Source organism: Phyllostomus hastatus, unplaced genomic scaffold, assembly GCF_019186645.2.
Source record: "Phyllostomus hastatus isolate PE091 unplaced genomic scaffold, TTU_PhHast_1.1 phas_contig_58, whole genome shotgun sequence".
Lineage (NCBI taxonomy): Eukaryota > Metazoa > Chordata > Mammalia > Chiroptera > Phyllostomidae > Phyllostomus > Phyllostomus hastatus.
In genome coordinates, this window is record NW_025333916.1 from 2,654,309 (window position 1) to 2,663,969 (window position 9,661).

At 38.9% G+C, this 9,661-nt stretch overlaps 1 pseudogene; it reads right to left on the reverse strand.

Annotated features, from left to right (window-relative positions):
• Window positions 1-734: 734 nt before the first annotated feature.
• On the reverse strand, window positions 735-2,031 carry LOC123824916 (annotated as a pseudogene).
• Window positions 2,032-9,661: the final 7,630 nt, after the last annotated feature.

The window sequence follows — 9,661 nt, forward strand, 5'->3', positions numbered from 1 at the left end:
TATGTCAATATGGGTTATAAATGCACCGCATGGTGAAATGAAAAAATGGCAACACTAATATATTAATACATTGTAATGTAAAACATTACAAACATTAAAAATTCTGTTTTATTTCTTTGTAAAAAATTATCAAAGGTAGATTGAACAGTGCTTGCCTTTTTTTTTAAATATAAATGGTTTATTTACTCTAAACAGCAACAAAAACAGAAAGCTGTATAAACACAAAGGAAGTGATGTGGAAACAAGAGGCTGGCTGACTTTGCATCTGAGTTCATGGCAATACAACCAGGGTTCTGCAGAGAGAAGGACAGAAGCATGAGGGCAGGGGACAGGCTGATTTCTTTTTCATACAGCCAGCTGGAGGTTATGCATAGCTCTGACAGTGGGAAGCACGCCTGCACCCATGAGCAAAGGGAACTAGCTCCTCAGGGACTGATAGAAGTATCAAAATTTATAATTTTACAGCAGTTGAAATACTGACATCAATATTAAAATAAAAGCAAGTTTTACATAATAATAAAAAGTACAAAAGACTGAAGTATGAGACCTTGTATGAAAACTTGGGCAATTCAGCAAGTGGAGAACTGTGTACCAGTGGTGGAAATGGAAAATGGTACCCGCCTTCCTCCCCTGGGTGACTAGTAATTGTATAGAGCAATGCTAGATCTGCAAATGTTGTAAGCAAGTTCTTGCCAAAACAATCCCTTCCTTTTGATGTCGCTACAGGTTGCTGCCTATGAGGGTGCAAACTTCTTGGCTTATGCTCCAGTCCTTTTTTTATACTGTCGGGAGCATTTGTTTGTGATATAGTCTTCCCTATGTCAGCTGGGCAACTGTTCAGCTAGCTGCCTGCTGAGCATCTCAGCTCTAAGGAATAGACAAGAGTCACTTACAGTAACTATGCTATTCACTCAGCTTTTATTGAAGGCAGGTTCATTCAAGGTAGAACATCAACATACATTAATATCCTACTCACACTCTAACAGTCTAAGAGAAATACAACACACACACAGAGCAATCAATGGGGAATAACAAAGCTGAGTCCCAGAATCTCAGTCAGTAGGTCCAGGAGGCAGCACGGTGGGCAAAGGAGTCATCAGCATCTTGCAAGGAAGGATCTCCACATCCAAGTGGGCAGCAGGGCAGGTGAAGTCCTCAGTCGAGCTGGGCAGACCCTCCGGTGGCCGATGCCCAAAGGAGATCAGCATGGAGTGGAGCAGCACTCTGGTGTGTGGAGCTCAGCTCTCTTAGCAGTGGTCTGGATCCTGCCTCAGCCATACCTTGGAAGTGGTGTGCTCCACCCTTCTGGGTCTTTTGATAAATGTCTTGGCACCCTTGACGCCAAATAGGGAATTTTCTCAGGAACCTATGTATGGTGGTCCCACTCTACAGACATGGCTGTTCTGATAACATGTGCAGATATCTTAGGTGTGTCTTCTTGTCAGGTGTGTCTAGCATGACTTAAATAGTTTCCCTCTTGAACCAAAGTGTCAAGGCTGACTGGCAGCCATCCTGGTTGACATGAGTGACTCCATTTTGTTTTATACACTTTGTGCCACCTTGATCAGACCAATGCCATTTTATTGGTCCTGCTTTCCACACGTATTCTACTCTGTTTTGGCAGTAAATTGTGTAGGCCTCTGCTTGAGCTTGATCTTGGATATTTGGTTTATTTAGAAGTTCCTATATTCATAATAAGATCTGCTTAATCATGATGGCTGCCCTCTAGTCTTTGTCTTCCTCAAGGATGGGCAGGCACACAGTGCCTGAAGGGTACACATTTGGGTGAAATAATGGTGGTTCAAATTTGCACTTCAGAGGTGAGGATCACCTCTCATCTCCCAAGAGCATCTATAGATCAAACAAGCCTCCTTCCCAAGACTTCCTTTCTTTCTGCAATGGTGCACTCCCAGTTCATGAGGTTCATCATGCTGTTGTGATTTTTTTTATTGGGACAGCCATAAAACCAAATGGGTAGTCTATCCTCCAAGCTCTCCTCTCCTGGGCTCATATGCTGAGGGCTTCCAACATTTGTCTTTGGCTCTTTTGGTGTCAGGAAGTATCTCTAAGAGTGACTTTATTGTGAAGTGTTTTGCCAGTATTAAGCATTTCCTCTGGGACACCTTCATCCTGTTTGTCACAACCTCTTTCCTCATTTATGACTATAAGTTTGCCTCATCTAAGCAACTCTGATGTACATAGTCTCACTAAAGTGACAATATCAAGATTCTCACATCTGCTATTGCTTTTATATCTCTATGAATGTTTAATTTGAATTTTATTTCCAGCATTATTACTTTTCTTTGTTGCACTTGCACATTTGTTTGCCAATTTCCTCTTTTGATTATCCATTTTACCAAAATGTCATGTGGATTTATCACTAGGAGACAAGAAGGCAACACAATCACAGGCTTTACTGTCTGTGCATGAACTGAGCAACAGATGTACAGTGACCAATCACTGACAGGCTTTGAAAGAAGCGACATGATTGGTCATCTATCAGGACAGGTCTCTGTTATGTATGTAGAGATTTGTGGAATGAAGAGCTAGCAGCAAAGTTTGTACTTTATATAATTACAGTTAATATACAATGCTAATAGAAATGTAAACCAGGTTTCAGGACCAGTGTTACTTAACTAAACCATGCTAACTAATCCCCCATGTTATGGAGAATCATGCCTGATAGGTGACTTACTGCCATTGAACAGAGTCTGGAAAGTAAGTTTCCTCTTGTTCCTCCGAAGCCACAGCACAGCGGAGCTCGGTCTAACTTGAGCAGCTGATTGTTTCCTCCCATTCTACCTACACCAGGTACTTTCCCTCTCCACTGCCATCCCCTCCCCACCCCTGCTGCCACTGCTCATATACGCACCTCATGGACAGTGACAAAAAGAGGCTCATGTTCTGCAGGGCTAAGTCTCTAGGATAGTTTCAGAAGGACAAATATGTGAAGTCAAGTTCAGACAATGATGTTAAACACAGAGTAGGAATGGAGGGAGAAGGAACCAAGAAAGTTGAGGCATTTATAGCCGAGTCTACAGATGAAGAGGATTGATGGTAACTGAAGATGAAGGGAGGATTCATTGGAAAGATGGTGAAATGGTCTTAGAAAGTAGGGGCTTGGGTGACTGGGAGATTTCTCACAAGTTTTTGATGTATTGCCCCAGTTATCTTTGTACCACAGTGTCTGCCACATAATAGGGCCTTAAATGAGGCAAAAGGGAGTGTTGCGACTTCATCACAAAGGCAAGTATTTTTTTATTAATATCAACTTTGAAGAAATAATACTTTCATAAAACCTGGATTAAATATAAATAAAATGAACTAAAGATGAAAGTTAAACCCAAGAATATCCAATGATTATTCATGCTCTTCTCCACTGTCCCCCAAGTAGTCATGCTGATATTTGGGAAATGTAGATCATGTCGTGTAGTTTTTCGCTTATACCTTTCCAGCGGCTCCCACTGCACCAAGAATAAATTCTAAAGTTCTTCCCATGGCTCACAAGGCCTGTTTCTGAATCCTAAAAAAGTCCTTGACTCCATCTCTTGCCCCTCATCCTTCACCACTCTCCCCATCCTCCAACATTCTTTCGTTGTGTTGACCTACGTTTCCGTTCCACAAACAGGCCAAGCTCACTGTGGTCTATGGTCTCTGCTTTTGCTGTTGCCTCTGTTTGGCAAGCTCCATCTGTAGATCTTCACATGGAAATCATGAAGCACAGTGCCTAACATACGGAGTCATTAAGTGTTATTACTTATAATATATTGTTCTTTGTAAGTTCTTCTGTTCTTAGAATTGTCTTTTTTTTAAAAGATTTCCTCTTTCACTTTTACCTGCTTTTGAGGTAAAGAATGCATAATAAAAAACTGTCCTATGGGAAAAAATATGGAAGGTGTGTCTACACTAGTCAAACTAAACTGGTTATGCTCTAGCAACAACAGTCCCCCGAATCCCAGTGACTTAAAACAACAAAGGTCTGTGTTTTGCTCATACTACATGTCCACTATGAGTTGGCAGAAGGTTCTAGTCATTGTACAGGTGCTAGCACTTTATGATTCCACCAATTCAACATGATGTTTCAGGGTTTGCCATGTTTGAAGAAGATAAGAATAGAAAAGAGGACATTGTCAATTAAATGGTTTTTCCCACCAGTGACCCAAATCATTGCTCAGATTTTATTGACCATAAGTCTGGATCTGCTGTTTCCTATCTGAATTTGCATCATTTAAAAAAATCTTTTATTAGGCCTTGATAGCAGGGAATATATTTTGGGTGAGGTTTCCAAAATAATTTGGGAGTACTTTTAACAATCCAGATTCCTAGATTCTACTCTCCAAGATTCTGATTTAGTTGGTCTGGGATAGAGGGTAGTCATCACTATATCTGCAGTACTTCCAGAAACTCAGCTGATTTTGAGACACACTTTGAGAAACATATCTCTAGAGACTAGAACAACGGTCAATCTATTTTGAATGCTGAATAATATTTTTGATTGACTGCACAATTAGGGTTCCCTTATGAATAAGAATTTAAAGGAATGAATCAGTAATTTGTATATGCTAAAAATAAAAAGAATTTATATATGCTAAAATGCATTAGCAGGAAGGAAAAGGTCCAGAGTTCTATCCATTCACCCTAAAATAACTTCCACTTCTGGGAGGAGGCAATGCTAGGACCATCTTTCACTTTGTGTAGGTTACCAGGTTGGTCCACACAGCATCCTAGCCACATCTTATCTGTTACCCAGTAAGAAGGCCCATGTCAAAGGATATTTATTAAAAAATTGGATGAGTTTTTTATTCATTCCATTAGAAATGTATTACAAAGAAAGCAAATCCAATCTCTTATAATTAGAAACTACTTTAATTGCGTGAGCCATGTTGCCCACATTTCTTTGACAATGACAGATAATAGCTGCCTTTTATGTCGTATTAAAAATGTAATGACAATTAACTTTAAAATCCCAACTAACTGGCAACTAAACTCTTTGTCACTTATCTCTGCAGTATTTTCACATTCTGATCACAGAATAACCATACTAGGAGTAAAGATCATAATGGTGTCATTAAACCAGAACATAGGTGTGTGCATTTAAAGTGAAGTTAATGATACATTATGATAGATTGCCAATCCCTTTGAAAAGTTCAACTGTTTAAAAACCAGATCTGCTGAATTTTCAATATTCAGGCTTTTCTTTGAAAAACAGCTTCGAGCTGGAGGTCTCCATGAGTATGTACATACAAGCATTTTATTTCAGTTCATAAGATCAGAAAGCTTCCAAAGTATTAAAACTTTAATGCAAACCATGTACAAAATACCATAACAGAAAACGGTGCTTAAAATATATATTAGTTGCTTTAAAATTAATTTGTAGCACATTCTATTGGCATAAGTTCTGTGAAGTCTTATTCAAATAGTATCACTATTTCCTTCTATGGGCAAGTTATTTATAATGTTGAGCTGTTATTATGGATATGCAGGAATATAGGTACTCATACTGTGGAGTATGAGCTAACGGGAAGATAAAAGAGTATTTGTTCAGATATTGACTTGCTGAAAATACTGGTGTGTTTCTTTAATATCTCTATTCTGACCAGTAAATCTAAGTATCTTGGCTGGAAAGTAAATGGGTAATTTTGCCCTTGCCTGAATGTGGAACAAGTTTAGCTAATACTTTCTTAATAGATGGTAACACACTAAAAGGGCTGAAAGAAATGCAAGAAAATCATATGTACTTAAATTCTTGTTCCCTTCTGTTACTGCATGACAGTGCATGCTTTTCTGGATCATGGAGTCATAACCTTCTTTTCTGGAGATTTCTCTGTAGTATTCTTATACTAAAATGGCTGTGTCTACTTAGAATATTCCATGAGAATAATAACCATGAGTATATAGAGCAAGAAGATTGTGATGTGTGCCTGTTAGTAGCCTCACAATTACCATAAAGCAGAGTGAGATTAAAATTGGGAACCAGAAGTTTTAAGCTGTTTATCCTACTTAGGACATTTGTATGATGCTTAATTTTTTTTTTTTAATTCAGGTGTAGAATGGAGCTGATCCTCTCAGCTCACAGCTCATTATAATTACTGGTTCTGGAAAACCCCCTCTTTATTTCTTTATCTTATTTCATTGCCATTTTTTATGCCTATTTCCATTCTTCCCTCCAAAAACCCCTTAATTGTTTATGTAACTTTAGATGTGTTATTGACAAATGTATATTGCACTTCTGTGCCCTTGCATTTTTAATTTTCATAAGTAGGACTAGGTTATAAACCTCAGTTGTTTTTTTCTTGTTTCTTTCAGGTTCTATTTACATTGCTGTGTGTATTTCTACTTCTCCAGGCTGCTCACTGCTGTGTAGTTTATTAGGATCTGTGTATTATTCATACTTACTTTTCAATAGTACATTTTGTGTACTATCCCTGAGGTTCACTATTTATTAATTTGTTCACTCTCTAGCTCTATCTTTCTAATAATCAAACATGGTTTGTAAATGAAGATCCTAACATATCAGGATGTGAGCATGCAGAGGTCTTTAGTAACATTTTCCAGTGAAGTTCTGTAATGGCACAGGAATATCACAGCCCTCTGATCAAGGAGACTTTCTTTAGTAGATTAAGATGTAATATACATGGAATATACACACTACTATTTCAGTCTCCCCTGTGCTTTAATTCTACAGATAACCTAACTGATGTTATGAAGCTATCCTTCAAAATCCTCATTTTCATTGAGACATAGAAACTGCTTGTGCAGATGTGGGATCAGGGATGCATGAAAAAAGACACACATTTAAAATAAGATAAAGCCAGAGGGTCCTGAAATCAGACCTACTTCTGACACTGACTTGCTTAGTCTCTGTGCCTGGTCATTAAATGATTACATTTTTTCTCTTCATAGATCTCAAATAACCCAGAGTACCTTGAATTTCTTAAGGAAAAATGATTATTACTGTTTAGTAGAACCATTTCCTGTTCTCTTTTGAAAATCTTTGGGGCCTAATGAGGAATGTAACTCAGCCTGATGAGGGCCCGCTCCTGGGAGTAGCCAGACTGCAGGTACCTTCATCCCCTGGAACCCTGCCAGGAGGCTGTGTGCTGATCTGCTCAGAAATTGCTCCTCCTGTCTGTCACTGAAGCCTGAACACACATCAGGAATTAGGTACTAATTAATGTCAACACGTCACAAATGAAGCAAGAAGGGAAATTGCTTGGACTCAGTCCTGAGGAAATCTTCAGCAGTTTGCTTCGGTTCAAGTTAATGTGCATCTTTGGGCAGCACTGGACCAAATCATGATATGCTGCTCATGGGGAGGAGTGACCTAGAGGTGACCTGTGGGAGCCTCTTGACCAGTATTTGTTTTCATATCGTGTCTATTTTTGTTGGGATGCTGCTTGTAACACCAGATGTTCTGTTTAGTGGCATTGGTCTAAGAGTCCACAATGTGGCTTCATAAGCAATAATTTCTAGAGTGATTACACAGGAAACAAGGTGCAAAGTGGCACTTTTCTGATTTTAATATATTGCTATTACATTGACTTCAATGAACAGCTTTTCCAAAAGTGGAACCAATACATTGCCATATGGAGCTCAGTAAGGCTTTTTTTTTTTATTATAGGCAGATCCTAATTTGTTTTTATGCCTACAAAATTAGGAATTGGATGCTAAAATCCAAATAACCATTTTGTGTTATCATGATAACAAATGTATACTTATACGTAATTTGGATCTAAAGTTATCAGATTGAGTCCAATATGTGAGATACTAGTCAGAGGTGAATGTGGTTGGGAATAGGAGACTCAATCTGTAGAAAAAGCACTTGGAGATTTTGAACCCAAAAGGGGTTCAATTTTGTGTTCATTGTTCTTTAGGCTTCCTTATTATGTTTTTCCCCTTTAAGGATGTCTTTGACACGTGCACTTGACTAGACCTCACCTGAATAAGAATGTCTGGGCTGGGATAGTGAGGCACCTTGCTTGCTTTGCTCAAACCTTCAGCTCACTAGAGGAGACTCAATGCTCAGCACAGCACCTGGCACACAGGGTGCGCCAAGAGTTCTGAACAAGTGAGGAAAACAGGGTAACACAGACATACCTACAATGCCAAGTCAGGTTTTGACCATATTAGTAAACTATTGGAGGACTTATTTTAGTGCATGGACTTTGGAATTAAAAATATGTAGATTCCAGACCTGACAACTACATGGCCCTAGGTAAGTACAGCCTTTAGGTGTCAATTCCCTCATGTGTAAATGAGGGTTAATAATGGGTTTAGTGGAGAAGAGGGGAGAGGTCTATAGAGACTTGTTTGACCACATCAACCCTAATGATTGTGTTAAAGTTAAACAAATTAAGTTCTAAGAATTTTGACTCAATTAAATACTGCTCTGATGGTTATCAAACAGGTTTCCACCCTCTACATCTTAATATAATGACTGGAATGAAGGGATTCAAGAGCAAGCATTGTTTCTCTGTTATTCAGAGCACCTAGCACAGATTACAGGTAAGCCTTAGCCTGTGTGCTCTCTAAAAACCACACTATGTAAGGAAGAACATGCAAAAAAAAAGTCATGACAAATATGGTTTATTAAGAAAAGTATGCTTGAAACTTCCTGGCTCCAGCCATGCATTAGTATTTCTGCAAACAATTTGCATAAGTTTCGTTGTATTTTGGTAAAGTCCTGGAAGATGAGAGAGCTAAAAGGGAAAAAAGAACAAAGAAGCAAAGAATGGCGGGACTTGTTCTGGGAGGGTAGCAGGCAGACTACGATAAGACAGAAAAGGCACCGGAGCTCTTATTCCTAACAGGGATAGCAGAGGAGGGAGAGGTTTGCTATAAAGGTAGGAGCACGGGCTGAACTTTGAAACATTTAAAAACTGGAAAAAAAACAGATGTTTTTGTTCTGTTAAAATTTAACAGAACGGTTCCACAAATTTATCAATTGTCTTATAGAGCACCCTAACAAATGAAAGGTATATATTAAATTCATTATAATGGCTTTCTATGTGGAAGAGAAAATAGGACCAAAAAAGAATAACTACTATACAGAAAAGCGAGGAGCCTTGTCTAGATCACCGGTGATTGAGAGTTCTGAATTGAATATAATTAATTAACTTGACTCTCTGCACCTGGGGTTCAACAGAAACCAGTCACCACTACCACCAAAACAACGATGAAACTAAAACACACGGTGTGAGTGTGCAGGGTTTTTATGGGAGCCCCTCTGTTTCATACACCGGGGAATGATGCTTTAGGCTATGGAGTGCCTCGGATTCCCAGGTGCAGGCATGAGTGTGTATGTGTATGTGTACTTTCCTGTAGCTAAACTGTCAATGAGAAATGAAGCCTGAGAAGAATGCAGGCTTTTGATGGATTTCCCTGCTTTGAGTCATGATATTCATTGCCTAAACACAGTTTCTTTTCAATAGAAGCTGCCCTTAACTTTCCTGTGGTTTTGTATGGGAAGTGTGTGTGTGTGCATTGATTTTTGGAGTTTACAAATAACAACAGCTCACGCATTTAAGACCAACACACTGTAAAGGCTGAAATGTTGCTGCAGCAAAACCCCCAACAATAATGGGTGCCTCATTAACATGTAATCAGATAAACATTTGCTACATGCTTGAAAAATATGCCTCCTTTACCAGGGTGAATTATG